The sequence below is a fragment of the Canis lupus genome, unplaced genomic scaffold, assembly GCF_011100685.1.
Source record: "Canis lupus familiaris isolate Mischka breed German Shepherd unplaced genomic scaffold, alternate assembly UU_Cfam_GSD_1.0 chrUn_S1763H1960, whole genome shotgun sequence".
In the NCBI taxonomy this organism is placed as follows: domain Eukaryota; kingdom Metazoa; phylum Chordata; class Mammalia; order Carnivora; family Canidae; genus Canis; species Canis lupus.
This window is the reverse complement of record NW_023330616.1, coordinates 9,230-36,934: the sequence shown is the minus strand read 5'-3', so window position 1 is coordinate 36,934 and position 27,705 is coordinate 9,230. Positions and strand designations below refer to the sequence as shown.

General features: G+C 53.6%; 1 long non-coding RNA gene across 1 annotated transcript; it reads left to right on the top strand.

The window, feature by feature from the left end:
* Positions 1–1,011: 1,011 nt before the first annotated feature.
* On the top strand, positions 1,012–27,198 carry LOC119878638. The gene is made up of 5 exons (XR_005387033.1): positions 1,012–1,086; positions 3,364–3,440; positions 11,297–11,373; positions 19,195–19,271; positions 27,120–27,198. It is a non-coding gene; the product is annotated as an uncharacterized LOC119878638 (long non-coding RNA).
* Positions 27,199–27,705: the final 507 nt, after the last annotated feature.

The window sequence follows — 27,705 nt, the reverse complement described above, 5'->3', positions numbered from 1 at the left end:
ACGGGTGGCGAGAGACAGGGATGGAGAGACCGAGGCAGGGAAGGAGAGACAGAAGTGGAGGGATGGACAGAGACAGGGAGGGAGAGATAGATAGAGGTGGGCAGGGAGACGGAGAGAAAGCGAGGGGGAGACCGAGAGACAGGGAGGGAGAGAGAGATGGAGACAGGGAGGAGTGACTGAGACGACGGGGGTGAGAGATCGAGATGGGGGAGAGACACAGGACAGGGAAGGAAGGATCCAGAGACAGGGAGGGACAGACAGACCAAGAGACAGAGAGGGAGAGATGAGACAGAGGGGAGAGACCAAGGTGCAGGGAGGGAGACCGAGAGACAGGAGGGGAGAGTCAGAGACAGGGAGGGAGGAGACAGCGAGACAGAGACAGGATGGAGAGAATGAGACAGGGAGGGAGACAAGTGAGAGTCCGAGAGACAAGAAGGTAGGCACAGAGACAGGGAGAGAGAGACAGCGAGGGACAGGCCATGATAGGCAGTAAGAGAAGAAAGACTGGGAGGGACACAGAGACTGGGAGGGCGAGGGAGAGAGAGAGAGATGGGGGTGGGGGCAGAGGCAGAGAGACTGGGAGGGAGACAGGGCCAGACCGGGAGGGAGAGCGAGGGAGACAGTGAGGGAGAGACAGAGACCGGGACGGAGGGACAGGGATGGAGACACAGAGCCAGAGAGAGGCTCCGTGCCTCCGTGAGCAGGTGTCCCTCGGGACTGAGCCGGGGCGCAAGGCCTCGGCCCCGGCGCCCCGACTAGACTAGCGGGGGGAGGCAGAGGCGGTCTCGGGTCCCCTGTAGGCTCCGCGGAGGGCGGGCCTCTGTGTGGCAGGTCTGCGGGGGGCGTGGCGGGGGCGGGGCGGGAGCTTGCCCAGGCGCCTGAGCCCGAGCAGTGACCTGAAGGGGGCCGGGGCGTGGCCGCAGGAGGAGCTGTGCAGCAGATGCGGCGACCTGGGCACGGCAGGAGGTTGCGCGGCCGCGCCCCCAGTCCAGGCCCGCGGTTCCCGCGTTCCCCGCGGTTCCCCGCGGTTCCCCGCGCTCCGGGCTCGCGGCAGCGGCTCTGCAGGCCTCGGCCCCCGGCGCGCAGGTCAGCGTGGGCCCCGGGAGGCGTGACGGGCCCCGGGGTGGCTGTGCGAGAGGCATCTGGCCCTGGCTGGTGGCGCGGCGGGTGCCTGGGAGGGACCGGAGGGGGACAGTGAGTCTTGGGGGCCGCATGGAGGCGCCCCCGTGGCGAGCCCGGCGGACACCCTTTGGGCCGCCAGGGTGCCGGGCAGAGGGCTGCGCGGGGGAGGAGTGGTGGCACCTGTTTCTCGGAGGGGGGCGGCGGCGGGGCCTCCTACGTGTCAGGTCAGGTCTCACAGGAGCGGCTCAGGGAGGGTGTGGGGCCCCTCCACCGGGGCTCGGGGAGGTGCCGCCGAACCCATCCGCGGCTGCTCAGAGGGGTTAGGATGCAGGCACCTTGCGATGTCAGGGCAGGGCCTTGGGGCGGTGGCTTGAGGGCCTGGGCTGCTGGGCCCCCCCAGGCCCCCCAAGGCCCTTGGCTGTTCCTCCTCCCCCCACCCCCTCCCCGCTCTCAGGTCCCTCCCTAAGCTCCCCAGCCTGGCCGGCAGCATGCCCCCCTCCCCCTTGGTCCCTTTCAGGTGAATATGGCTACCTCTGAAATTGTTGAATTTTGAAATCGTTCCCCTTTCTGCACATCCTGTCCAGTATTTGTGGTTTCCTGTCTGGCCAAGTGTTCCCCATTCTCACCGGTGTAAGGTGGGATTTCGTTGTGCTTTTGACGTGTGTTTCCCTGATGGAAATAACAGTGATGGGGCGCATTTTCTCATGGGCTTGTCGGCCACGTCGACGTCTTGCTCTGTGCCATTTCGGTTCGTGTCTTTTGCCCATTTCCGGATTGGATGGTTGGTTTCTCTGCTGTTGAGTTGAATGGGTTCTTTAGAGATCGTGGATGCTGGCCCTTTATCTGACGGGTCATTTGCACGTAGCTTCTCCCATTCTGGAGGTTGTCTGTTGGTTTTGTTGAGTGTCTCTTTGGCTGTGCGGAAGCTTCTCATCCCGATGAAGTCCCAATAGTTCATCTTTGCTTTTGTTTTCTGGCCTTCACGGGTGTATCTTGCAAGAAGTTACTGTGGCCAAGTTCGGGAAGGACGTTGCCTGTGTTCTCCCCTAGGGTTTTGATGGAATCTCATCTCACATTTACATCTTTCATCCATTTTGAGTTTTATCTCTGTGTATGGTGTGAGAGAATGGTCCAGTTTCATTCTTTTGCATGTGGCTGTCCAACGTTCCCAGCAGCCTTTAGTGAGGAGGCTGTCTTTTTTGCAGTGGATGGTCTCTCCTGCTTGGTCGAATATATGGTCCTGACCGTAGAGTTGAGGGTCCACTTCTGGATTTCTCTCTTCTGTCCCATTGATCCGTGTGTCTGTTTTTCTGCTAGTAGCACACTGTCTTGATGAGCACAGCTTGTAGCACAACCTGAAGTCCGGCGTTGTGATGCCGCCAGCTGTGGTTTTCTTTTCTAATATTGCCCTGGGCATTCGGGGTCTTGTCTGATTCCACACTAATCTTCAGATGATTTGTGGCAACTCTCTGAAGGGAGCCTTTGGTATTTTTGATGATAGGGATTGCAATCAATGTGTAAATTGCCCTGGGTCAGTCACGTTGACATTTTCCCAATATATGAATTCTTCCAATCCAGGAGCATGGGATAGTTTTCCATCTCTTAGTGTCCTCCTCAATTTCTTTCAGATGTGTTCCGTGGTTTTTCGGGTAGAGATCCTTTACCTCTTTGGTTAGGTGTATTCCTGGGTATCTCATGCTTTTGGGTGCAGTTGTCACTGGAACCGACTCCTTAATTTCTCTTTCTTCAGAGTCATCGTTGGCGTATAGAGAGGTGACTGATTTCTTGGCATAGATTTAGGATCCTGCCACGCTGCCGAATTTGCTGTATGAGTTCTACGATCTTGGGGTGGAGTCTTTTGGGTTTTCCGGGTACAGTACCATGCATGCCATCGGTGAAGAGGGCAAGTTTGACTACTTCTTTGCCAATGTGAATGCCTTTTATTTTTTCTGTCGCTTGATTGCTGAGGCCGAGATGTCTAGTAGTATGTTGAGAAGACGTGGTGAGGGTGGACATCCCTGTCTCTCGTTCCTGATGTTCGAAGAAAGGCTCCCAGTGTTTCCACATTGTGGATGATAATTTGCCACGGGCTTTTCGTAGATGGATTTGAAGATGCTGAGGGACGTTCCCTCTATCCCTGTACTCTGAAGGGTTTGGATCTGCCATGGATGCCGTATTTTGTCAAATGCTTCCTCTGCGTCTCTTGAGAGGATCATCTGGTTCTTGTTTTCTCTCTTGCAGATCTGATGAAGCCCATCGAGTGTTCTCCGAGTGCTGAAGCAGCCTTGCACCCTGGCGATTAACCCCACTGGGTCGTGGTGAGTAACTTCTTAATCATGTCCCGTCGGATCCTGTTGGCTCATATCTTGTGGAGAAGGTGTGCGTCCGCCTTAATCAGGGACATCGGTCCAGCATTGTCCCCTTTTGGGGTCTTGGGTTTTGGAGTTAAGGTGATGCTGGCCTCCAAGAACGAGCTTGGAAGTATTCCATCTCTTTCTATCTTTCGGAGCAGCTTTAGTAGCATAGGTAGTCTTTCTTCTTGAAGCGCTGGATAGAATTCCCCTGGGAAGCCATCTGGCCCTGGACTTTTGTGTCTTGGGAGGTTTGTGTGTTTGTTTATAGGTTTCTTTCTTATTGGAGGTCATTTTGCCAACATCGAGTGTAACTCCCCCAGTGTTCATCGCATCAAGTGCCCCCCTCTGTGCCCGTCACCCAGTCAACCCCGCCCCCCGCGTTCCTCCCTTTCTTCCACCCCTTGTTCATTTCCCAGGGTTAGGAGTCTCTCCTGTTCTGTCTCCTTTTCTGCCATCTCCCACTCATTTTTTTCTTCTTTCTCCTCTGTTCCCTTTCACTATTTTTTTCATACTCCCCAAAAGAACGAGACCATAGAATGTTTGTCCTTCGCCGACTGCCTTCTTTTTCTTTGACTCAGCCATAATACCCTCTGGTTCCATCCACATCGAAGCAAATGGTGGGTGTTTGTCGTTTCTGATGGCTGAGTAATCTTCCATCGTGTACAGAGACCACTCGCCCTCCTTATCCATTCATCTTTCGATGGGCACCGAGGCTCCTTCCGCAGTGTGGCTATCGTGGGCATTGCAACTCGAAACCTCAGGGTGCACGTGTCCCGGTGTTTCCCCGCATCTGTATCTTTGGGGTACATCTCCACCAGTGCACCCCCATGCTGGATCGCAGGGCAGATCCGTTGTTACCCTCTCTGAGGCACCTGCACACGGTTTTCCAGGCGTGGCTGCATCAGGTCACATTCCCACCAGCAGTGCAAGAGGGTTCCCTTTTCGCCACAATCCTCGCCGACCTTCGCTGTTTCCTATCTTGTTAACGTTCACCGCAGTCGCTGGTGTGTCAGGTGGGATCTCGTGGTGCTTTTGACCCATATCTCCCTGACGGCCAGTGATGCGGAGCATTGTCTCACGTGCTTGTCGGCCATGCCTAGTCTTCCTCTGTGACATTTCCATTCATGTCTCTTGCCCGTCTTCCGGATTGGATCGTTGGTCTCTTTGCTGTGGAGTTGCCGAAGTTTCTTCAGAGATCTTGGATGCTGGCCCTTTACCCTGACAGGGTCATTTGCACATGTCTTCTCCCACTCTGTGGGTTGGCTTTGAGTTTTGTCGGTGTTTCTTTTGCTGTGTGGAACCTGCTCATCTTGGTGAAGTCCCAGCAATCCTTTTCTTCGCTCTTGTTTCTCTGGCCTTCGTGGCTGATGTCATTTCTACGAAGTTGCTGTGGCCCAGTTCAAGAAGGGTGTTGTTGCCTTTGTCCTGCCCTAGGATTTTGATGGACTCTTGTCTTGCAAATTGAGATCCTTCATCCATTTTGAGTTTATCCTTGTGTATGGTGTGAGAGGAATGGTCCAGTTTCATTCTTCTGCGTGTGGCTGTCCAGTGTTTCCCAGCAGCATTTATTGAAGAGACTGTCTTTTCTTTTTCCCCGTGCATGGTCTTTCCTGCCCTGGCTGAATATTAGTTGCCCATAGAGTTGAGGGTCCACCTCTGGATGCTCTCTTCTGTTCCATTGATCGGCGTGTCTGTTTTGTGCCAGTATCCCACTGTCTTGCCCGTCACAGCTTCGTGGCACAACGTGAAATCCGGCATTGTGGCTGCCACCCGCAGTGGTTTTCTTGGCGACCCTTCCCGTGGCCGTTCGGGGCTTTTCGCATTCCCACAGCTTCAGAGGACTTGCTCCAGCTCTCTGAAGAGAGTCCGTGCTATTTCTGACAGGGATTGCATTAGTTGTGTAATATTGCCCGGGGTCACGTTGACATTTTCCCCAATTATCAATTCTTTCCAACCCAGGAGCGTGGAACCCTTTTCCATCTCTTTGTGTCTTCCTCAGTTTCCTTCCGACGTGTTTCCACAGTGTTTCAGGAAGCCACCCGGCCCTAGACTTTTGTGTCCTGGGAGGTCTTTGATGATGACTGCTTTAATTTCCTCCCTGGATATTGACCTGTTGGGGTTTTCTGTGTCTTCCTGTTCCGTTTTTGGTAGTTTGGTGGTTTTCCGGAAATGCGTTCGTTTCTTCTCGATTGCCCAATTTATTGGCGTATAGCTGCTCAGGATGAGTTTTTCAGATCGCTTGTATTTTCCTACGTGGTGGTGGTGATCTCTCCTTTCTCATTCGTGTTTTTGTTAATTGGAGTCTTTTCTCTCTTCTTTAATAAGGCTGGCTTCATGGATTTTTCTCTCTCTTATTGGTTCTTTCAGAGGTCCACCACCTGGTTTTGTGGATGTGTTTCCTCAGTTCTTCTGCTCTCTATTTCATTGAGTTCTGCTCGAATTTTTATTAACCCGTCGTCGTCTGCTGGTGTGAAGGTTTCATTTGCTGGTCCTTCTCCAGCTCCTTTAGGTGCCAGGTTAGTTTTCGTATTTGAGTTCTTTCCAGTGTTTGGATTGATGCTTGTATTGCGATGTCTTTCCCCTATTTGGGACCGCTTTTGCTGTATCCCAGAGATTCTGAACGGTTTGGTCGTATCTTCTCTTCGTTCTCATTGGTTTCCGTGAATTTTCTTAATTCTTCTCTGATGTCCTGGTTGACCCTTTCACCTTTTAGCAGGATGGTCCTTAACCTGCACGTGTTTGAAATCCTTGCAAACTTCTTGTGGTTGAGCTCTAGTTTCAGAGGCATTATGGGCTGAAAATATGCAGGGGACGATCCCAAAGTTTTGGTATCGATTATGACCTGATTTGTGACCCAGTATGTGGTCTCTTCTGGACACAGTTTCCACGTGCAATTGAGAAGAATGTGAATTCAGTTGCATTTGCATGTAAAGTTCTGTAAATATCTGTGAGATCCACCTGGTCCACTGTATCCTTTAGTGCTCTTTTTCTTGTGGAGATTGCTGGTGCCGGGAAGACCTGTCAATTGCAGAAAAGCGGCCGTAGTTCGAGTCTCCAAGTAAAAGGGTATTATTAGCTAAGTATGTCTTAACTCTATGCCTTAGCGACTTGATTGACTATACCGTGGCAACTCCCACATTCAGGGCATCAGATTACCCCACGAATCAGTTAGGTAGGCGTCTTGTTGGAATAGCATCCCTTACGTACGATCTAGTCTAGTGGATTGTGTGAGGTTTCCCACATGAGTGTCATGTCCTCTGTGAAGAGTGAGAGATTATGACTTCTTTGGCCGATCCGATCGCCTTTTTTTCTGTTTCGGACTGTGTCGCTTGGAAAGCGAGGACCACTACTATTCTGCTGGCCGAACGAGAGTGTTGAGGGTGGACACCCTGTCGTGTTCCTGACCTTAAGGGAAAAGCTCCAGGTTTTTCCCAATGAAGAGCACGTTCCCTCTCTGGGTCGTTTGTACATGGGTTTTATGATAATTGAGGTTTTTTTCCCAGTATGCGTACCCAGCAGAAGGTTTCCATCATGAAAGGATGGTCTATTTGGTCAAATGCTTTTTCTGCATCTATTGAGAGAATCCTACGGTTCTCATCCTTTGTTTCATTAACGTGGAGAGGGAAGGAGAGACAGAACTGGAGGGATGGACAGACACAGGGAGGGGGACACAGACAGGGAGGGAGAGATAGGGATGGGGAGGGAGAGACGAGATGGTGAGGGAGAGACCGAGACAAGGAGGAAGAATGAGGAAGGGAGGGAGAGAGCCAGACATGGAAGGAGAGTCAGAGAGACAGGGAGGGAGAGACAGAGACAGAGAGACACCGAGAGCCCGGGAGGGATACACTGAGAGACAGGGAGGAAGAGTCAGAGAGAAAGGGAGGGAGACTGAGACACAGAGAGGGGAACACAGAGACAGGATGGAGAGAACGAGACGGAGTGAGAGACTGGGAGACACGAAGGGAGACACACAGAGACTGGCAGAGAGACAGAGACGCAAAGAGAGACAGAGACACAGGAAGGGAGAGTCGGCGAGACAGGGAGCGAGAGTCAGAGAGAGGGCGGGAGAGGAGACGGGGTGGGGGGCAGGGCGGGGACAGACTGAGATGGGGCAGCGGGGAGAGACAGACACAACACAGGGAAGGAGAGTCAGAGAGACAGGGATGGAGAGACAGAGACAGCGAGGGAGATACAGAAAGACAGGCAGGGAGAGGCAGGGAAACAGGTAGGGAGACACCGAGAGCCTGGGAGGGAGAGACCGAGACACAGAGAGAAGGAGGGTGAGATCTAGACACCGTGGGAGAGACAGAGAGGGAGGGAGACCGAGAGACAGGGAGGGACAGACCCAGAGACAGGGAGGAGAGACCGAGAGACAGGCAGGGGGAGACAGAGAGACAGGGAGTGAGAGCCAGAGCCATGGAGGGAGACCGAGATACAGTGAGGGAGAGGCCGAGAGACAGGATGAGAGAGAGACAGGGATGGAGACACACAGACAGGGAGGGACAGATGGAGACGGGTGGCGAGAGACAGGGATGGAGAGACCGAGGCAGGGAAGGAGAGACAGAAGTGGAGGGATGGACAGAGACAGGGAGGGAGAGATAGATAGAGGTGGGCAGGGAGACGGAGAGAAAGCGAGGGGGAGACCGAGAGACAGGGAGGGAGAGAGATGGAGACAGGGAGGAGTGACTGAGACGACGGGGGTGAGAGATCGAGATGGGGGAGAGACACAGGACAGGGAAGGAAGGATCCAGAGACAGGGAGGGACAGACAGACCAAGAGACAGAGAGGGAGAGATGAGACAGAGGGGAGAGACCAAGGTGCAGGGAGGGAGACCGAGAGACAGGAGGGGAGAGTCAGAGACAGGGAGGGAGGAGACAGCGAGACAGAGACAGGATGGAGAGAATGAGACAGGGAGGGAGACAAGTGAGAGTCCGAGAGACAAGAAGGTAGGCACAGAGAGGGAGAGAGAGACAGCGAGGGACAGGCCATGATAGGCAGTAAGAGAAGAAAGACTGGGAGGGACACAGAGACTGGGAGGGCGAGGGAGAGAGAGAGATGGGGGTGGGGGCAGAGGCAGAGAGACTGGGAGGGAGACAGGGCCAGACCGGGAGGGAGAGCGAGGGAGACAGTGAGGGAGAGACAGAGACCGGGACGGAGGGACAGGGATGGAGACACAGAGCCAGAGAGAGGCTCCGTGCCTCCGTGAGCAGGTGTCCCTCGGGACTGAGCCGGGGCCAAGGCCTCGGCCCCGGCGCCCACTAGACTAGCGGGGGGAGGCAGAGGCGGTCTCGGGTCCCCTGTAGGCTCCGCGGAGGGCGGGCCTCTGTGTGGCAGGTCTGCGGGGGGGGGCGGGGGCGGGGCGGGAGCTTGCCCAGGCGCCTGAGCCCGAGCGTGACCTGAAGGGGCCGGGGCGTGGCCGCAGGAGGAGCTGTGCGCAGATGCCGACTGGGCACGGCAGGAGGTTGCGCGTGGCCGCCGCCCCCAGTCCCAGGCCCGCGCCCTTCCCCCGTTCCCCGCGCTCCGCGGCTCAGCGGCAGCGCTCCGGCCTCGCCCGCCCCCGGCCGCAGGTCGCAGTCAGCGTGGGCCCCGGAGGCGTGACGGGCCCCGGGGTGTGGTGCGAGAGGCATCTGGCCCTCGCTGGTGCGCGGCGGTGCCTGGAGGGACCGGAGGGGGACAGTGAGTCTTGGGGGCCGCATGGAGGCGCCCCCGTGGCGAGCCCCGTGACACCCTTTGGGCCGCCAGGGTGCCGGCAGAGGGCTGCGCGGGGGAGGAGTGTGGCAACCTGTTCTCGAGGGGGGGCGGCGGCGGGGCCTCCTACGTGTCAGGTCAGGTCTCACAGGAGCGGCTCAGGGAGGTGTGGGGCCCCTCCACCGCTCCACCGGGGCCGGCCGCCGCAACCCCATCCGCGCTGCTCAGAGGGGTTAGGATGCAGGCACCTTGCGATGTCAGGGCAGGGCCTTGGGGCGGTGGCTTGAGGGCCTGGGCTGCTGGGCCCCCCCCCCCCCCAAGGCCCTTGGCTGGCTCCTCCTCCCCCCCCCCCCTCCCCGCCTCAGGTCCCTCCCTAAGCCTGCCCCACCTGCCCCCCTCCCCCCTCGCCCCCTCCTCCCTTTCCTCTGTTGACCTCTGAAATTGTTTTTTAAATCGTTCCCCTTTTTCTGCACATCCTGTCCAGTATTTGTGGTTTCCTGTCTGGCCAATGTTCCCCATTCTCACCGGTGTAAGTGGGATTTCGTTGTGCTTTTGACGTGTGTTTCCCTGATGGAAATAACAGTGATGCGGCGCATTTTCTCATGGGCTTGTCGGCCACGTCGACGTCTTGCTCTGTGCCATTTCGGTTCGTGTCTTTTGCCCATTTCCGGATTGGATGGTTGGTTTCTCTGCTGTTGAGTTGAATGGGTTCTTTAGAGATCGTGGATGCTGGCCCTTTATCTGACGGGTCATTTGCACGTAGCTTCTCCCATTCTGGAGGTTGTCTGTTGGTTTTGTTGAGTGTCTCTTTGGCTGTGCGGAAGCTTCTCATCCCGATGAAGTCCCAATAGTTCATCTTTGCTTTTGTTTTCTGGCCTTCACGGGTGTATCTTGCAAGAAGTTACTGTGGCCAAGTTCGGGAAGGACGTTGCCTGTGTTCTCCCCTAGGGTTTTGATGGAATCTCATCTCACATTTACATCTTTCATCCATTTTGAGTTTTCTCTGTGTATGGTGTGAGAGAATGGTCCAGTTTCATTCTTTTGCATGTGGCTGTCCAACGTTCCCAGCAGCCTTTAGTGAGGAGGCTGTCTTTTTTCCAGTGGATGGTCTCTCCTGCTTGGTCGAATATATGGTCCTGACCGTAGAGTTGAGGGTCCACTTCTGGATTTCTCTCTGTCCCATTGATCCGTGTGTCTGTTTTTCTGCTAGTAGCACACTGTCTTGATGAGCACAGCTTTGTAGCACAACCTGAAGTCCGGCGTTGTGATGCCGCCAGCTGTGGTTTTCTTTTCTAATATTGCCCTGGGCATTCGGGGTCTTGTCTGATTCCACACTAATCTTCAGATGATTTGTGCGCTCTCTGAAGGGAGCCTTTGGTATTTTTGATGATAGGGATTGCAATCAATGTGTAAATTGCCCTGGGTCAGTCACGTTGACATTTTCCCAATATATGAATTCTTCCAATCCAGGAGCATGGGATAGTTTTCCATCTCTTAGTGTCCTCCTCAATTTCTTTCAGATGTGTTCCGTGGTTTTTCGGGTAGAGATCCTTTACCTCTTTGGTTAGGTGTATTCCTGGGTATCTCATGCTTGTTTGGGTGCAGTTGTCACTGGAACCGACTCCTTAATTTCTCTTTCTTCAGAGTCATCGTTGGCGTATAGAGAGGTGACTGATTTCTTGGCATAGATTTAGGATCCTGCCACGCTGCCGAATTTGCTGTATGAGTTCTACGATCTTGGGGTGGAGTCTTTTGGGTTTTCCGGGTACAGTACCATGCATGCCATCGGTGAAGAGGGCAAGTTTGACTACTTCTTTGCCAATGTGAATGCCTTTTATTTTTTCTGTCGCTTGATTGCTGAGGCCGAGATGTCTAGTAGTATGTTGAGAAGACGTGGTGAGGGTGGACATCCCTGTCTCTCGTTCCTGATGTTCGAAGAAAGGCTCCCAGTGTTTCCACATTGTGGATGATAATTTGCCACGGGCTTTTCGTAGATGGATTTGAAGATGCTGAGGGTTCCCTCTATCCCTGTACTCTGAAGGGTTTGGATCTGCCATGGATGCCGTATTTTGTCAAATGCTTCCTCTGCGTCTCTTGAGAGGATCATCTGGTTCTTGTTTTCTCTCTTGCAGATCTGATGAAGCCCATCGAGTGTTCTCCGAGTGCTGAAGCAGCCTTGCACCCTGGCGATTAACCCCACTGGGTCGTGGTGAGTAACTTCTTAATCATGTCCCGTCGGATCCTGTTGGCTCATATCTTGTGGAGAAGGTGTGCGTCCGCCTTAATCAGGGACATCGGTCCAGCATTGTCCCCTTTTGGGGTCTTGGGTTTTGGAGTTAAGGTGATGCTGGCCTCCAAGAACGAGCTTGGAAGTATTCCATCTCTTTCTATCTTTCGGAGCAGCTTTAGTAGCATAGGTAGTCTTTCTTCTTGAAGCGCTGGATAGAATTCCCCTGGGAAGCCATCTGGCCCTGGACTTTTGTGTCTTGGGAGGTTGTGTGTTTGTTTATAGGTTCTTTCTTATTGGAGGTCATTTTGCCAACATCGAGTGTAACTCCCCCAGTGTTCATCGCATCAAGTGCCCCCTCTGTGCCCGTCACCCAGTCAACCCCGCCCCCCGCGTTCCTCCCTTTCTTTCTTCCACCCCTTGTTCATTTCCCAGGGTTAGGAGTCTCTCCTGTTCTGTCTCCTTTTCTGCCATCTCCCACTCATTTTTTTCTTTCTTTCTCCTCTGTTCCCTTTCACTATTTTTTTCATACTCCCCAAAAGAACGAGACCATAGAATGTTTGTCCTTCGCCGACTGCCTTCTTTTTCTTTGACTCAGCCATAATACCCTCTGGTTCCATCCACATCGAAGCAAATGGTGGGTGTTTGTCGTTTCTGATGGCTGAGTAATCTTCCATCGTGTACAGAGACCACTCGCCCTCCTTATCCATTCATCTTTCGATGGGCACCGAGGCTCCTTCCGCAGTGTGGCTATCGTGGGCATTGCAACTCGAAACCTCAGGGTGCACGTGTCCCGGTGTTTCCCCCGCATCTGTATCTTTGGGGTACATCTCCACCAGTGCACCCCCATGCTGGATCGCAGGGCAGATCCGTTGTTACCTCTCTGAGGCACCTGCACACGGTTTTCCAGGCGTGGCTGCATCAGGTCACATTCCCACCAGCAGTGCAAGAGGGTTCCCTTTTCGCCACCATCCTCGCCGACCTTCGCTGTTTCCTATCTTGTTAACGTTCACCGCAGTCGCTGGTGTGTCAGGTGGGATCTCGTGGTGCTTTTGACCCATATCTCCCTGACGGCCAGTGATGCGGAGCATTGTCTCACGTGCTTGTCGGCCATGCCTAGTCTTCCTCTGTGACATTTCCATTCATGTCTCTTGCCCGTCTTCCGGATTGGATCGTTGGTCTCTTTGCTGTGGAGTTGCCGAAAGTTCTTCAGAGATCTTGGATACTGGCCCTTTACCTGACAGGGTCATTTGCACATGTCTTCTCCCCTCTGTGGGTTGGCTTTGAGTTTTGTCGGGTGTTTCTTTTGCTGTGTGGAACCTGCTCATCTTGGTGAAGTCCCAGCAATCCTTTTCTTCTCTCTTGTTTCTCTGGCCTTCGTGGCTGATGTCATTTCTCTACGAAGTTGCTGTGGCCCAGTTCAAGAAGGGTGTTGTTGCCTTTGTCCTGCCCTAGGATTTTGATGGACTCTTGTCTTGCAAAATTGAGATCCTTCATCCATTTTGAGTTTATCCTTGTGTATGGTGTGAGAGGAATGGTCCAGTTTTCATTCTTCTGCGTGTGGCTGTCCAGTGTTCCCAGCAGCATTTATTGAAGAGACTGTCTTTTCTTTTTCCCCTGCATGGTCTTTCCTGCCTGGCTGAATATTAGTTGCCCATAGAGTTGAGGGTCCACCTCTGGATGCTCTCTTCTGTTCCATTGATCGGCGTGTCTGTTTTTGTGCCAGTATCCCACTGTCTTGCCCGTCACAGCTTCGTGGCACAACGTGAAATCCGGCATTGTGCTGCCCCCGCAGTGGTTTTCTTGGCGACTCTTCCCGTGGCCGTTCGGGGTCTTTTCGCATTCCACACCAGCCTTCAGAGGACTTGCTCCAGCTCTCTGAAGGAGTCCGTGCTATTTCTGACAGGGATTGCATTAGTTGTGTATATTGCCCTGGGTCACGTTGACATTTTCCCCAATCAATTCTTCCAACCCAGGAGCGTGGAACCCTTTTCCATCTCTTTGTGTTCTTCCTCATTTTCTTTCCGACGTGTTCCACAGTGTTTTCAGGAAGCCACCCGCCCTAGACTTTTGTGTCCTGGGAGTCTTTGATGATGACTGCTTTAATTTCAATTTCCTCCCTGGATATTGACCTGTTGGGGTTTTCTGTGTCTTCCTGTTCCGTTTTTGGTAGTTTGTGGTTTTCCGAAATGCGTTCGTTTCTTCTCGATTGCCCAATTTATTGGCGTATAGCTGCTCAGGATGAGTTTTTCAGATCGCTTGTATTTCCTACGTGGTGGTGGTGATCTCTCCTTTCTCATTCGTGTTTTTGTTAATTGGAGTCTTTTCCTCTTCTTTTAATAAGGCTGGCTTCATGGTTTTTCTCTCTCTTATTGGTTCTTTCAGAGGTCCACCACCGGTTTTGTGGATGTTTTCCTCAGTTCTCTGCTCTCTATTTCATTGAGTTCTGCTCGAATTTTTATTAACCGTCGTCTTCTGCTGGGTGAAGGTTTCATTTGCTGGTCCTTCTCCAGCTCCTTTAGGTGCCAGTTAGTTTTCGTATTTGAGTTCTTTCCAGTGTTTGGATTGATGCTTATTGCGATGTCTTTCCCCTATTTGGGACCGCTTTTGCTGTATCCCAGAGATTCTGACGGTTGGTTGTATCTTCGTTCTCATTGGTTTCCGTGAATTTTCTTAATTCTTCTCTGATGTCCTGGTTGACCCTTTCACCTTTTAGCAGGATGTCCTTAACCTGCACGTGTTTGAAATCCTTGCAAACTTCTTGTGGTTGAGCTCTAGTTTCAGAGCATTATGGGCTGAAAATATGCAGGGACGATCCCAAAGTTTTGGTATCGATTATGACCTGATTTGTGACCCATATGTGGTCTCTTCTGGACAAAGTTCCACGTGCATTGAGAATATGTGAATTCAGTTGCATTTGCATGTAAAGTTCTGTAAATATCTGTGAGATCCACCTGGTCCACTGTATCCTTTAGTGCTCTTGTTTCTTTGGAGTGCTGTGCCTGGAAGACCTGTCAATTGCAGAAAGCGCCGTATTCGAGTCTCCAAGTAAAAGGTATTATTATCTAAGTATGTCTTAACTTTGCTTAGCGATTGATTGATATCCGTGGCAACTCCCACATTCAGGGCATAGATACCCACGATCGTTAGTTAGGTCGTCTTGTTGGATAGATCCCTTACGTACGATCTAGTCTAGTGATTGTGTGAGGTTTCCCACATAGAGTGTCATGTCCTCTGTGAAGAGTGAGAGTTGACTTCTTTGCCGATCCGGATGCCTTTTTTTTCTGTTTCGGAATGTCGCTGGGAAAGCGAGGACCACTACTATTCTGCTGCCGAACGAGAGTGTTGAGGGTGGACACCCTGTCGTGTTCCTGACCTTAAGGAAAAGCTCCAGGTTTTTCCCAATGAAGAGCACGTTCCCTCTCTGGGTCGTTTGTACATGGGTTTTATGATAATTGAGGTTTTTTTCCCAGTATGCGTACCCAGCAGAAGGTTTCCATCATGAAAGGATGGTCTATTTGGTCAAATGCTTTTTCTGCATCTATTGAGAGAATCCTACGGTTCTCATCCTTTGTTTCATTAACGTGGAGAGGGAAGGAGAGACCGAACTGGAGGGATGGACAGACACAGGGAGGGGGACACAGACAGGGAGGGAGATAGGGATGGGGAGGGAGAGACAGCGAGATGGTGAGGGAGAGACCGAGACAAGGAGAAGAATGAGGAAGGGAGGGAGAGAGCCAGACATGAAGGAGAGTCAGAGAGACAGGGAGGGAGAGACAGACAGACAGAGAGACACCGAGAGCCCGGGAGGATACACTGAGATACAGGGAGAAGAGTCAGAGAGAAAGGGAAGACGATAGACACAGAGACAGAGAAACGATACGATACTGGCACGAAGGAGACACACGAGACTGGCAGAGACAGACGCAAAGAGAGACAGAGACACAGGAAGGAGAGTCGGCGAGACAGGGAGCGAGAGTCAGAGAGAGGGCGGGAGAGGAGACGGGGTGGGGGGCAGGGCGGGGACAGACTGAGATGGGGCAGCGGGAGAGACAGACACAGACACAGGGAAGGAGAGTCAGAGAGACAGGGATGGAGAGACAGAGACAGCGAGGGAGATACAGAAAGACAGGCAGGGAGAGGCAGGGAAACAGGTAGGGAGACACCGAGAGCCTGGGAGGGAGAGACCGAGACACAGAGAGAAGGAGGGTGAGATCTAGACACCGTGGGAGAGACAGAGAGGGAGGGAGACCGAGAGACAGGGAGGGACAGACCCAGAGACAGGGAGGGAGAGACCGAGAACCGGAGGGACAGACAGAGACGCAGGGGAGACAGAGAGACAGGGAGTGAGAGCCAGAGCCATGGAGGGAGACCGAGATACAGTGAGGGAGAGGCCGAGAGACAGGATGAGAGAGAGACAGGGATGGAGACACACAGACAGGGAGGGACAGATGGAGACGGGTGGCGAGAGACAGGGATGGAGAGACCGAGGCAGGGAAGGAGAGACAGAAGTGGAGGGATGGACAGAGACAGGGAGGGAGAGATAGATAGAGGTGGGCAGGGAGACGGAGAGAAAGCGAGGGGGAGACCGAGAGACAGGGAGGGAGAGAGAGATGGAGACAGGGAGGAGTGACTGAGACGACGGGGGTGAGAGATCGAGATGGGGGAGAGACACAGGACAGGGAAGGAAGGATCCAGAGACAGGGAGGGACAGACAGACCAAGAGACAGAGGGAGAGATGAGACAGAGGGGAGAGACCAAGGTGCAGGGAGGGAGACCGAGAGACAGGAGGGGAGAGTCAGAGACAGGGAGGGAGGAGACAGCGAGACAGAGACAGGATGGAGAGAATGAGACAGGGAGGGAGACAAGTGAGAGTCCGAGAGACAAGAAGGTAGGCACAGAGACAGGGAGAGAGAGACAGCGAGGGACAGGCCATGATAGGCAGTAAGAGAAGAAAGACTGGGAGGGACACAGAGACTGGGAGGGCGAGGAGAGAGAGAGATGGGGGTGGGGGCAGAGGCAGAGAGACTGGGAGGGAGACAGGGCCAGACCGGGAGGGAGAGCGAGGGAGACAGTGAGGGAGAGACAGAGACCGGGACGGAGGGACAGGGATGGAGACACAGAGCCAGAGAGAGGCTCCGTGCCTCCGTGAGCAGGTGTCCCTCGGGACTGAGCCGGGGCGCAAGGCCTCGGCCCCGGCGCCCCGACTAGACTAGCGGGGGGAGGCAGAGGCGGTCTCGGGTCCCCTGTAGGCTCCGCGGAGGGCGGGCCTCTGTGTGGCAGGTCTGCGGGGGGCGTGGCGGGGGCGGGGCGGGAGCTTGCCCAGGCGCCTGAGCCCGAGCGTGACCTGAAGGGGGCCGGGGCGTGGCCGCAGGAGGAGCTGTGCGCAGATGCGGCGACCTGGGCACGGCAGGAGGTTGCGCGGCCGCGCCCCCAGTCCAGGCCCGCGGTTCCCCGCGGTTCCCCGGTTCCCGCGGTTCCCCGCTCTCCGGGCTCGCGGCAGCGGCTCTGCAGCCTCGGCCCCGGCGCGCAGGTCAGCGTGGGCCCCGGGAGGCGTGACGGGCCCCGGGGTGGCTGTGCGAGAGGCATCTGGCCCTCGCTGGTGGCGCGGCGGGTGCCTGGGAGGGACCGGAGGGGGACAGTGAGTCTTGGGGGCCGCATGGAGGCGCCCCCGTGGCGAGCCCGGCGGACACCCTTTGGGCCGCCAGGGTGGGGCCAGAGGGCTGCGCGGGGGGGGTGGTGGCACCTGTTCTCGGAGGGGGGCGGCGGCGGGGCCTCCTACGTGTCAGGTCAGGTCTCACAGGAGCGGCTCAGGGAGGGTGTGGGGCCCCTCCACCGGGGCTCGGGGAGGTGCCGCCGAACCCATCCGCGGCTGCTCAGAGGGGTTAGGATGCAGGCACCTTGCGATGTCAGGGCAGGGCCTTGGGGCGGTGGCTTGAGGGCCTGGGCTGCTGGGCCCCCCCAGGCCCCCCAAGGCCCTTGGCTGTTCCTCCTCCCCCCACCCCCTCCCCGCTCTCAGGTCCCTCCCTAAGCTCCCCAGCCTGGCCGGCAGCATGCCCCCCTCCCCCTTGGTCCCTTTCAGGTGAATATGGCTACCTCTGAAATTGTTGAATTTTGAAATCGTTCCCCTTTCTGCACATCCTGTCCAGTATTTGTGGTTTCCTGTCTGGCCAATGTTCCCCATTCTCACCGGTGTAAGGTGGGATTTCGTTGTGCTTTTGACGTGTGTTTCCCTGATGGAAATAACAGTGATGCGGCGCATTTTCTCATGGGCTTGTCGGCCACGTCGACGTCTTGCTCTGTGCCATTTCGGTTCGTGTCTTTTGCCCATTTCCGGATTGGATGGTTGGTTTCTCTGCTGTTGAGTTGAATGGGTTCTTTAGAGATCGTGGATGCTGGCCCTTTATCTGACGGGTCATTTGCACGTAGCTTCTCCCATTCTGGAGGTTGTCTGTTGGTTTTGTTGAGTGTCTCTTTGGCTGTGCGGAAGCTTCTCATCCCGATGAAGTCCCAATAGTTCATCTTTGCTTTTGTTTTCTGGCCTTCACGGGTGTATCTTGCAAGAAGTTACTGTGGCCAAGTTCGGGAAGGACGTTGCCTGTGTTCTCCCCTAGGGTTTTGAGGAATCTCATCTCACATTTACATCTTTCATCCATTTTGAGTTTTCTCTGTGTATGGTGTGAGAGAATGGTCCAGTTTCATTCTTTTGCATGTGGCTGTCCAACGTTCCCAGCAGCCTTTAGTGAGGAGGCTGTCTTTTTTCCAGTGGATGGTCTCTCCTGCTTGGTCGAATATATGGTCCTGACCGTAGAGTTGAGGGTCCACTTCTGGATTTCTCTCTTCTGTCCCATTGATCCGTGTGTCTGTTTTTCTGCTAGTAGCACACTGTCTTGATGAGCACAGCTTTGTAGCACAACCTGAAGTCCGGCGTTGTGATGCCGCCAGCTGTGGTTTTCTTTTCTAATATTGCCCTGGGCATTCGGGGTCTTGTCTGATTCCACACTAATCTTCAGATGATTTGTGGCGACTCTCTGAAGGGAGCCTTTGGTATTTTTGATGATAGGGATTGCAATCAATGTGTAAATTGCCCTGGGTCAGTCACGTTGACATTTTCCCAATATATGAATTCTTCCAATCCAGGAGCATGGGATAGTTTTCCATCTCTTAGTGTCCTCCTCAATTTCTTTCAGATGTGTTCCGTGGTTTTTCGGGTAGAGATCCTTTACCTCTTTGGTTAGGTGTATTCCTGGGTATCTCATGCTTTTGGGTGCAGTTGTCACTGGAACCGACTCCTTAATTTCTCTTTCTTCAGAGTCATCGTTGGCGTATAGAGAGGTGACTGATTTCTTGGCATAGATTTAGGATCCTGCCACGCTGCCGAATTTGCTGTATGAGTTCTACGATCTTGGGGTGGAGTCTTTTGGGTTTTCCGGGTACAGTACCATGCATGCCATCGGTGAAGAGGGCAAGTTTGACTACTTCTTTGCCAATGTGAATGCCTTTTATTTTTTCTGTCGCTTGATTGCTGAGGCCGAGATGTCTAGTAGTATGTTGAGAAGACGTGGTGAGGGTGGACATCCCTGTCTCTCGTTCCTGATGTTCGAAGAAAGGCTCCCAGTGTTTCCACATTGTGGATGATAATTTGCCACGGGCTTTTCGTAGATGGATTTGAAGATGCTGAGGGACGTTCCCTCTATCCCTGTACTCTGAAGGGTTTGGATCTGCCATGGATGCCGTATTTTGTCAAATGCTTCCTCTGCGTCTCTTGAGAGGATCATCTGGTTCTTGTTTTCTCTCTTGCAGATCTGATGAAGCCCATCGAGTGTTCTCCGAGTGCTGAAGCAGCCTTGCACCCTGGCGATTAACCCCACTGGGTCGTGGTGAGTAACTTCTTAATCATGTCCCGTCGGATCCTGTTGGCTCATATCTTGTGGAGAAGGTGTGCGTCCGCCTTAATCAGGGACATCGGTCCAGCATTGTCCCCTTTTGGGGTCTTGGGTTTTGGAGTTAAGGTGATGCTGGCCTCCAAGAACGAGCTTGGAAGTATTCCATCTCTTTCTATCTTTCGGAGCAGCTTTAGTAGCATAGGTAGTCTTTCTTCTTGAAGCGCTGGATAGAATTCCCCTGGGAAGCCATCTGGCCCTGGACTTTTGTGTCTTGGGAGGTTTGTGTGTTTGTTTATAGGTTTCTTTCTTATTGGAGGTCATTTTGCCAACATCGAGTGTAACTCCCCCAGTGTTCATCGCATCAAGTGCCCCCCTCTGTGCCCGTCACCCAGTCAACCCCGCCCCCCGCGTTCCTCCCTTTCTTCCACCCCTTGTTCATTTCCCAGGGTTAGGAGTCTCTCCTGTTCTGTCTCCTTTTCTGCCATCTCCCACTCATTTTTTTCTTCTTTCTCCTCTGTTCCCTTTCACTATTTTTTTCATACTCCCCAAAAGAACGAGACCATAGAATGTTTGTCCTTCGCCGACTGCCTTCTTTTTCTTTGACTCAGCCATAATACCCTCTGGTTCCATCCACATCGAAGCAAATGGTGGGTGTTTGTCGTTTCTGATGGCTGAGTAATCTTCCATCGTGTACAGAGACCACTCGCCCTCCTTATCCATTCATCTTTCGATGGGCACCGAGGCTCCTTCCGCAGTGTGGCTATCGTGGGCATTGCAACTCGAAACCTCAGGGTGCACGTGTCCCGGTGTTTCCCCGCATCTGTATCTTTGGGGTACATCTCCACCAGTGCACCCCCATGCTGGATCGCAGGGCAGATCCGTTGTTACCTCTCTGAGGCACCTGCACACGGTTTTCCAGGCGTGGCTGCATCAGGTCACATTCCCACCAGCAGTGCAAGAGGGTTCCCTTTTCGCCACATCCTCGCCGACCTTCGCTGTTTCCTATCTTGTTAACGTTCACCGCAGTCGCTGGTGTGTCAGGTGGGATCTCGTGGTGCTTTTGACCCATATCTCCCTGACGGCCAGTGATGCGGAGCATTGTCTCACGTGCTTGTCGGCCATGCCTAGTCTTCCTCTGTGACATTTCCATTCATGTCTCTTGCCCGTCTTCCGGATTGGATCGTTGGTCTCTTTGCTGTGGAGTTGCAGAAGTTCTTCAGAGATCTTGGATACTGGCCCTTTACCTGACAGGGTCATTTGCACATGTCTTCTCCCACTCTGTGGGTTGGCTTTGAGTTTTGTCGGGTGTTTCTTTTGCTGTGTGGAACCTGCTCATCTTGGTGAAGTCCCAGCAATCCTTTTCTTCGCTCTTGTTTCTCTGGCCTTCGTGGCTGATGTCATTTCTACGAAGTTGCTGTGGCCCAGTTCAAGAAGGGTGTTGTTGCCTTTGTCCTGCCCTAGGATTTTGATGGACTCTTGTCTTGCAAAATTGAGATCCTTCATCCATTTTGAGTTTATCCTTGTGTATGGTGTGAGAGGAATGGTCCAGTTTCATTCTTCTGCGTGTGGCTGTCCAGTGTTCCCAGCAGCATTTATTGAAGAGACTGTCTTTTCTTTTTCCCCGTGCATGGTCTTTCCTGCCTGGCTGAATATTAGTTGCCCATAGAGTTGAGGGTCCACCTCTGGATGCTCTCTTCTGTTCCATTGATCGGCGTGTCTGTTTTTGTGCCAGTATCCCACTGTCTTGCCCGTCACAGCTTCGTGGCACAACGTGAAATCCGGCATTGTGCTGCCCCCGCAGTGGTTTTCTTGGCGACTCTTCCCGTGGCCGTTCGGGGTCTTTTCGCATTCCACACCAGCCTTCAGAGGACTTGCTCCAGCTCTCTGAAGAGAGTCCGTGCTATTTCTGACAGGGATTGCATTAGTTGTGTATATTGCCCTGGGTCACGTTGACATTTTCCCCAATATCAATTCTTCCAACCCAGGAGCGTGGAACCCTTTTCCATCTCTTTGTGTCTTCCTCAGTTTCTTTCCGACGTGTTCCACAGTGTTTCAGGAAGCCACCCGGCCCTAGACTTTTGTGTCCTGGGAGGTCTTTGATGATGACTGCTTTAATTTCCTCCCTGGATATTGACCTGTTGGGGTTTTCTGTGTCTTCCTGTTCCGTTTTTGGTAGTTTGTGGTTTTCCGGAAATGCGTTCGTTTCTTCTCGATTGCCCAATTTATTGGCGTATAGCTGCTCAGGATGAGTTTTTCAGATCGCTTGTATTTCCTACGTGGTGGTGGTGATCTCTCCTTTCTCATTCGTGTTTTTGTTAATTGGAGTCTTTTCTCTCTTCTTTTAATAAGGCTGGCTTCATGGTTTTTCTCTTCTTATTGGTTCTTTCAGAGGTCCACCACCTGGTTTTGTGGATGTGTTTCCTCAGTTCTTCTGCTCTCTATTTCATTGAGTTCTGCTCGAATTTTTATTAACCGTCGTTCTGCTGGGTGAAGGTTTCATTTGCTGGTCCTTCTCCAGCTCCTTTAGGTGCCAGGTTAGTTTTCGTATTTGAGTTCTTTCCAGTGTTTGGATTGATGCTTGTATTGCGATGTTTCCCCTATTTGGGACCGCTTTTGCTGTATCCCAGAGATTCTGAACGGTTGGTGTATCTTCGTTCTCATTGGTTTCCGTGAATTTTCTTAATTCTTCTCTGATGTCCTGGTTGACCCTTTCACCTTTTAGCAGGATGGTCCTTAACCTGCACGTGTTTGAAATCCTTGCAAACTTCTTGTGGTTGAGCTCTAGTTTCAGAGCATTATGGGCTGAAAATATGCAGGGGACGATCCCAAAGTTTTGGTATCGATTATGACCTGATTTGTGACCCAGTATGTGGTCTCTTCTGGACACAGTTCCACGTGCAATTGAGAAGAATGTGAATTCAGTTGCATTTGCATGTAAAGTTCTGTAAATATCTGTGAGATCCACCTGGTCCACTGTATCCTTTAGTGCTCTTGTTTCTTTGGAGATGCTGTGCCTGGAAGACCTGTCAATTGCAGAAAGCGCCGTATTCGAGTCTCCAAGTAAAAGGGTATTATTATCTAAGTATGTCTTAACTTTGCTTAGCGATTGATTGATATCCGTGGCAACTCCCACATTCAGGGCATAGATACCCACGATCGTTAGTTAGGTCGTCTTGTTGGATAGATCCCTTACGTACGATCTAGTCTAGTGATTGTGTGAGGTTTCCCACATAGAGTGTCATGTCCTCTGTGAAGAGTGAGAGTGACTTCTTTGCCGATCCGGATGCCTTTTTTTTCTGTTTCGGAATGTCGCTGGGAAAGCGAGGACCACTACTATTCTGCCGAACGAGAGTGAGGGTGGACACCCTGTCGTGTTCCTGACCTTAAGGGAAAAGCTCCAGGTTTTTCCCAATGAAGAGCACGTTCCCTCTCTGGGTCGTTTGTACATGGGTTTTATGATAATTGAGGTTTTTTTCCCAGTATGCGTACCCAGCAGAAGGTTTCATCATGAAAGGATGGTCTATTTGGTCAAATGCTTTTTCTGCATCTATTGAGAGAATCCTACGGTTCTCATCCTTTGTTTCATTAACGTGGAGAGGGAAGGAGAGACAGAACTGGAGGGATGGACAGACACGGGGGGGACACAGACAGGGAGGGAGAGATAGGGATGGGGAGGGAGAGACAGAGAGATGGTGAGGGAGAGACCGAGACAAGGAGGAAGAATGAGGAAGGGAGGGAGAGAGCCAGACATGGAAGGAGAGTCAGAGAGACAGGGAGGGAGAGACAGAGACAGAGAGACACCGAGAGCCCGGGAGGGATACACTGAGAGACAGGGAGGAAGAGTCAGAGAGAAAGGGAGGGAGACTGAGACACAGAGAGGGGAACACAGAGACAGGATGGAGAGAACGAGACGGAGTGAGAGACTGGGAGACACGAAGGGAGACACACAGAGACTGGCAGAGAGACAGAGACGCAAAGAGAGACAGAGACACAGGAAGGGAGAGTCGGCGAGACAGGGAGCGAGAGTCAGAGAGAGGGCGGGAGAGGAGACGGGGTGGGGGGCAGGGCGGGGACAGACTGAGATGGGGCAGCGGGGAGAGACAGACACAGACACAGGGAAGGAGAGTCAGAGAGACAGGGATGGAGAGACAGAGACAGCGAGGGAGATACAGAAAGACAGGCAGGGAGAGGCAGGGAAACAGGTAGGGAGACACCGAGAGCCTGGGAGGGAGAGACCGAGACACAGAGAGAAGGAGGGTGAGATCTAGACACCGTGGGAGAGACAGAGAGGGAGGGAGACCGAGACACAGGGAGGGACAGACCCAGAGACAGGGAGGGGAGACCGAGACAGGAGGGGGAGACAGAGAGCAGGCAGGGGGAGACAGAGAGACAGGGAGTGAGAGCCAGAGCCATGGAGGGAGACCGAGATACAGTGAGGGAGAGGCCGAGAGACAGGATGAGAGAGAGACAGGGATGGAGACACACAGACAGGGAGGGACAGATGGAGACGGGTGGCGAGAGACAGGGATGGAGAGACCGAGGCAGGGAAGGAGAGACAGAAGTGGAGGGATGGACAGAGACAGGGAGGGAGAGATAGATAGAGGTGGGCAGGGAGACGGAGAGAAAGCGAGGGGGAGACCGAGAGACAGGGAGGGAGAGAGAGATGGAGACAGGGAGGAGTGACTGAGACGACGGGGGTGAGAGATCGAGATGGGGGAGAGACACAGGACAGGGAAGGAAGGATCCAGAGACAGGGAGGGACAGACAGACCAAGAGACAGAGAGGGAGAGATGAGACAGAGGGGAGAGACCAAGGTGCAGGGAGGGAGACCGAGAGACAGGAGGGGAGAGTCAGAGACAGGGAGGGAGGAGACAGCGAGACAGAGACAGGATGGAGAGAATGAGACAGGGAGGGAGACAAGTGAGAGTCCGAGAGACAAGAAGGTAGGCACAGAGACAGGGAGAGAGAGACAGCGAGGGACAGGCCATGATAGGCAGTAAGAGAAGAAAGACTGGGAGGGACACAGAGACTGGGAGGGCGAGAGGGAGAGAGAGAGAGATGGGGGTGGGGGCAGAGGCAGAGAGACTGGGAGGGAGACAGGGCCAGACCGGGAGGGAGAGCGAGGGAGACAGTGAGGGAGAGACAGAGACCGGGACGGAGGGACAGGGATGGAGACACAGAGCCAGAGAGAGGCTCCGTGCCTCCGTGAGCAGGTGTCCCTCGGGACTGAGCCGGGGCGCAAGGCCTCGGCCCCGGCGCCCCGACTAGACTAGCGGGGGGAGGCAGAGGCGGTCTCGGGTCCCCTGTAGGCTCCGCGGAGGGCGGGCCTCTGTGTGGCAGGTCTGCGGGGGGCGTGGGGGGGCGGGGCGGGAGCTTGCCCAGGCGCCTGAGCCCGAGCGTGACCTGAAGGGGGCCGGGGCGTGGCCGCAGGAGGAGCTGTGCGCAGATGCGGCGACCTGGGCACGGCAGGAGGTTGCGCGGCCGCGCCCCCAGTCCAGGCCCGCGGTTCCCCGGGGTTCCCCGCGGTTCCCCGCGCTCCGGGCTCGCGGCAGCGGCTCTGCAGGCCTCGGCCCCCGGCGCGCAGGTCAGCGTGGGCCCCGGGAGGCGTGACGGGCCCCGGGGTGGCTGTGCGAGAGGCATCTGGCCCTCGCTGGTGGCGCGGCGGGTGCCTGGGAGGGACCGGAGGGGGACAGTGAGTCTTGGGGGCCGCATGGAGGCGCCCCCGTGGCGAGCCCGGCGGACACCCTTTGGGCCGCCAGGGTGCCGGGCAGAGGGCTGCGCGGGGGAGGAGTGGTGGCACCTGTTCTCGGGGGGGGCGGCGGCGGGGCCTCCTACGTGTCAGGTCAGGTCTCACAGGAGCGGCTCAGGGAGGGTGTGGGGCCCCTCCACCGGGGGGGGAGGTGCCGCCGAACCCATCCGCGGCTGCTCAGAGGGGTTAGGATGCAGGCACCTTGCGATGTCAGGGCAGGGCCTTGGGGCGGTGGCTTGAGGGCCTGGGCTGCTGGGCCCCCCCCCAGGCCCCCCAAGGCCCTTGGCTGTTCCTCCTCCCCCCACCCCTCCCCGCTCTCAGGTCCCTCCCTAAGCTCCCCAGCCTGGCCGGCAGCATGCCCCCCTCCCCCTTGGTCCCTTTCAGGTGAATATGGCTACCTCTGAAATTGTTGAATTTTGAAATCGTTCCCCTTTCTGCACATCCTGTCCAGTATTTGTGGTTTCCTGTCTGGCCAATGTTCCCCATTCTCACCGGTGTAAGGTGGGATTTCGTTGTGCTTTTGACGTGTGTTTCCCTGATGGAAATAACAGTGATGCGGCGCATTTTCTCATGGGCTTGTCGGCCACGTCGACGTCTTGCTCTGTGCCATTTCGGTTCGTGTCTTTTGCCCATTTCCGGATTGGATGGTTGGTTTCTCTGCTGTTGAGTTGAATGGGTTCTTTAGAGATCGTGGATGCTGGCCCTTTATCGACGGGTCATTTGCACGTAGCTTCTCCCATTCTGGAGGTTGTCTGTTGGTTTTGTTGAGTGTCTCTTTGGCTGTGCGGAAGCTTCTCATCCCGATGAAGTCCCAATAGTTCATCTTTGCTTTTGTTTCTCTGGCCTTTGTGGGTGTATCTTGCATGAAGTTGCTGTGGCCAAGTTCGGGAAGGTGTTGCCTGTGATCTCCCCTAGGGTTTTGATGGAATCTAATCTCACATTTACATCTTTCATCCATTTTGAGTTTATCTTTGTGTCTGGTGTGAGACAGTGGTCCAGGTTCACTCCTCTGCATGTGGCTGTCCAGCATTCCCAGTGGCATTTATGGAAGAGACTTGTCTTTTTTTCCAGTGGATGGTCTCTCCTGCTTGGTCGAATATGTGGTCTTGACCACTGAGTGGAGGGTCCACTTCTGGATTCCTCTTCTGTTCCATTGATGGATGTGTCTGTTTTTGTGCCTGTACCACACTGTCTTGGTGAGCACAGCTTTGCAGTGCAACCTGAAATCCGGCATTGTACTGCCCCCCGCTGTGGTTTTCTTGGCTACTCTTCCTGTGGCCATTCGGGGTCCTTTCTGATTCCACACAAATCTTCAGATGATCTGTTCCAGCTCTCTGAAGAGAGTCCATGGTATTTTGATAGGGATTGCATTGTGTAAATTGCCCTGGGTCACGTTGACGTTTTCCCAATATTCATTCTTCGGATCCATGAGCATGGAATAGTTTGCCATCTCTTTGTGTCTTCCTCAGTCTCTTTCAGACGTGTTCTGTCATTTTTCGGATAGAGATCCTTGACCTCTTTGGTTAGGTTTATTCCTAGGTAGCGCATGCTTTCGGGTGCCATCCCAAATGGGGTTGACTCCTTAATTTCTCTTTCTTCAGTCTCATCGTTAGCGTGTAGAAAGGCCACTGGTTTCTGGGCATTGATTTCGTACCCTGTCACACTGCCGAATTTGCTGTATGAGTTCTAGCAGTCTTGGGGTCGAGTCTTTTGGGTTTTCCAGGTGTATGGTATCATGTCATCTGTGAACAGGGAGAGTTTGACTTCTTCTAGGCCGATTTGAATGCCTTTTATTTCTTTTTGTTGCCTGATTGCTGAGGCTATGACGTCTAGTGTTATGTTGAATTGCAGTGATGAGAGTGGACATCCCTGTCTCGTTCCTGATCTTCTTCGGGGAAAGGCTCCCAGCATTTCCCCCTTGGGAATGATAATTTGCCGCGGGCTTTTCATAGATGGCTTTGAAGATGCTGAGGAATGTTCTCTCTATCCCTATACTCTGAAGCGTTTGGATCAGGAATGGATGCCGTATTTTGTCAAATGCTTTCTCTGCATCTATTGAGAGGATCATCTGGTTCTCGTTTTTTCTCTTGCAGATCTGATCAGTCACATGGAGTGTTTGACAAGTGTTGAACCAGCCTTGCATCCCGGGGATAAATGCTACCTGGTCACGGTGAGTAACTTCTCAATGTACCGTTGGATCCTATTGGGTCGTATATTGTTGAGAACGTTTGCATCCATGTTCATCGGAGACATTGGTCTATAACTCCTTTTTGGTCGGGTGGGGTCTTTGTCTGCTTTTGGACTTAAGGTGATGCTGGTCTCATAGAACGAGTTTGGAAGTATTCCATCTCCAGAAGCTTCAGCTGGCCTCACTGTAGTCTCTTTGGCAGGCTCTTGATTTGGTTCAGGATGTTGCTCAGTGGCAAAAGTCATTTGCTCCACTGAGGCAGGTGGCGGCTCCGGCATGTGCGGGAACCCGATAGCATGCACCTGGGCGTGCTCTTCCTCCAGGGTGGCCACGGGTACAGGTAGCTCTTGCATGTCGGAACAGTGAGTCAGAGGTGTTACCACCACATGCATTGGTTTGGTCTGAGCAGCTGGCTTCTCGGCTCGAGCCATGACCAGCTCAATCACCTCTGGCCCTGAAGCTTTAGCAGGCCCCAAGGTAGGAGCTGGGGC